This window comes from Crocodylus porosus, unplaced genomic scaffold (genome assembly GCF_001723895.1).
Source record: "Crocodylus porosus isolate Cpor-Errol unplaced genomic scaffold, CroPor_comp1, whole genome shotgun sequence".
NCBI lineage: Eukaryota > Metazoa > Chordata > Crocodylia > Crocodylidae > Crocodylus > Crocodylus porosus.
In genome coordinates, this window is record NW_017728906.1 from 64,341,286 (window position 1) to 64,344,500 (window position 3,215).

The window sequence follows — 3,215 nt, forward strand, 5'->3', positions numbered from 1 at the left end:
TCTGTCAGCAAAGGGGCATTATTTTACTGACTAAACTAGAGCTCCACAAACTGCTCATGTTAGGAACAAAGACATATCAGTACTTTGAACAGCATGATCCATAAATAAACTTTTGATTTCCTGGCCCTGTAGTTATGAATGCTACTATAAGAAAATAAGAGCAGTCCTATGAAACAGTTAAAATTCTATGTCCTACTATTCGAATATCCCCACCTGGAAGAGCTAGAGGAACTATTGCAAACAAACATGCACAAGATTTTCAAACAAACTGTTTCACTAAGGCTTCTTTGTGAGTAGGTTTTGTATGACATAGATAAATTTAGTCCTAAGTATATCATGGAAATGAGAACAAATGGGTGAAAAAGTAGCTCGCAAGCTTGCTGAGCTACAGAAGTCACCGTCAGAAGTGAATCATATACTATATAATGATTTGTGAGGATCTGACCCAAAGCTTCCTGATATCAGTTGAAAAGCTCCCATTTACTTCAGTGGACTTCACATTAGGCACTGAGAGAGCTTAGTTTTCCTGTTTGTAGATTACTGCATCTGTCCTTTGGTTGCAAAACTTCCAGCTTATTAAATTTCACTAAAAGCACCAACACCTTTCAGTTCAATGTGTAATGAAAGTGCGTGTGGTGTTTTAGTGTAAAGAGTATTCTGAAATCATTCTTGGTTATTAGACAAGTTTATGAAATAATATAAACCTCATTGTGATAGTGATGTAAACCTTCCTGTTGATCTTTTCACTTGCATTGGAGTAGAAAATAAAGTACATGTTGTATTATACTCTCTTTCACTTAATATCCATCTATTTCAGTATCAACCAACTTGCACATTTCTGCAAATAGCAAATGCTAGAAAATAATGAATATCTAAATTGCAAATAGAAAACATCAATCAGACTTTGGTAAAACAAAAAATGATCAGGTAAATCTAGATATATTTTTCTCCAGTGCTGAATCAGGTACAAATAATATCAAAATGCTTCAGTAATAAAGCATCCTTTTGGACTTTCAATCATGCATTGCCTATTCACTTTAATATTAAAATAAATTACAACTAAATGTAGTGGTTGCTGTTTGAAAGGAAATACTTTTGTGTGTCTTATGAGATTTTCTTTAAGCAAAATTGTTTCTACCAGAAATTGTAAAATATTTTTTTCTAAATAACCTATTTTAGTGAGTCCAGCCAAACTGTACTCTTGTTCATAGAGTACTGAGATTTCCACAGAGGTGAATTCAGGCCTTTGCAGACACTGATTCACACACCCAGAAATAGCTAATAGTTATTTGTCCACCAAAGAAAACTATATAGAGTTGTACTGAAATCAGAATCCAGTGCCAGTCATTTCTCCAAACTTGAAATCTTCCAATGGTGTTATGTAGACATTTCTCCAGCTGAAATTGATAATGTCTCCTTGAATCCAGATGTGTCATTTTCCTACAGAAAATCTTATAAATTACATAAAGAGGTTTTCTCATTTATAGTCTGGTGGGGTGAGCTTCTTGCTTACATTGGAAATACAGGCATACCTCGGAGATATTGCGGGTTTGGTTCCAGACTACCGCAATAAAGCGAATATCGCAATAAAGTGAGTCACATGAATTTTTTGGTTTCCCAGTGCATATAAAAGTTATGTTTACACTATACTGTAGTCTGTTATGTGTGCAATAGCATTATGTCTAAAAAAAATGTACATACCTTAATTAAAAAATACTTTATCGCTAAAAAATGCTAACCGATGGAAAAATGGTGTCGATCGACTTGCTCGACGCAGGGTTGCCACAAACTTTCAATTTGTAAAAAACACAATATCTGCGAAGTGCAATAAAACGAGGTATGCCTGTAATTGCTCATGGATGTGACCTTTAGGTAATGATTATTGCTGAACACAATGAGATTCCATTGGAATATAACAGGGTGCTTACAGAATCCTGACCTCTGTGAACATTTTCTCACCTACTACATATGGAGCACAGCTGATAATATTGGGAGCACACTTACCTTCAGATATTCTGCAAATTGATTTTGAAGCAAGCTTTTTAATCCACCAATGGACAGTGTGCTCATACTACCCTCCTTCAAAGCATACTCGGTGAAATATTTTAAAAGATTGTCTTTGACCAAGTTTTCCATATTTCTATATGAATATTATTAAAGAATATCTGTGAAAATAAAGCATACAAACCATAAGACCTTCTATTTGAATATATGAAGGGGAAAAATCTGTGATCTATTTCATTCCACATATTAAGAGTTCAGTGGGGAAGTAGTTGGTAAGGTATAAAAGATGTTTACTTATGAATTAGAAATTATTATATTAGCAAAGCAGTTATCAACACCTAAAAATATTAGACTCCTCATACAGCTGAAATAGCTTGTAGAAATGTAGGTTTTTGATATTTTTTGCAGCTGGCTGGTAATTACCTCTACTAAGCTGGATAGCACTGAATAGGTAATACTTACCTGCCATCACACAGGTAAAGGGCTTTTTCTTTTCTATATATACAGCTACAACCCACTTTGAGAAGAACATGCTAAATTAACGTAAAAGATTTTAATTGCATAATATTTATATTATACTTACCCAAGTCACAAAATCCAGAACAACTAAAATAACCCAGCAGAAGTGAGAACCGTGGGGCTGGGGCTAGCCTTTATAGTCCTTTCAGGCTCTGACTCAACCCTGATTGTGGAATGCTTCTCTAGTCATTAAAACAATACCTTAATTTTAATGCTCCAGTAATGGGAGGTGCTGCTCGATACTTTGACAAAAGACTAAATTAAAACAATTGTACACCAAAGCTGTATCATAAACCCATGTTCACCTGTTTTATTCAAGTTTTCTAGTTCCTATAGGCTTTTCTGTGCAGGATTGCCCTCCCCCTTCCCCCCTGAAATGTGTTTGTTAATTTGCTGCACCCAGTCTAAAGAAGGCTTGCAAGAGGGAGAGTGTGATTATGAGTGTGAATATGTAGCAAACATTTTTGTTTCCAACCCTTAGCATGCAACATTTTTTTCTATAAAATGCATTCTTTCTCCTGAGCTAGCAAAGTGTAGATGAGATGTAGAAGTACAGGTTTTGGAGAAGATAGTTAACACCCACAGCACAGTGTAAAAAGCTCTCTGTCAGCAATACATATCTGATTTTTATTATTTTTTATTTTATTTTGTATTGATGGTTCTTTAGAGTACACAGATAGGATTGTATCTCT

General features: G+C 34.8%; 1 protein-coding gene and 1 long non-coding RNA gene across 5 annotated transcripts in view; one reads left to right on the plus strand and one right to left on the minus strand.

Moving 5' to 3' along the window:
* Positions 1-2,647, minus strand: part of LOC109306020 — a 3,162-nt gene extending 515 nt beyond the window's left edge. The window contains exons 1-2 of the long non-coding RNA XR_002099811.1: positions 2,588-2,647; positions 2,005-2,165 (exon numbers count right to left, since the gene is read on the minus strand). This is a non-coding gene — a long non-coding RNA (uncharacterized LOC109306020). The remainder of the gene's footprint in view (positions 1-2,004; positions 2,166-2,587) is intronic.
* Positions 1-3,215, plus strand: part of CTPS2 (CTP synthase 2) — a 135,053-nt gene that overhangs the window by 54,891 nt on the left and 76,947 nt on the right. The gene's annotated exons all lie outside the window — the stretch shown is intronic.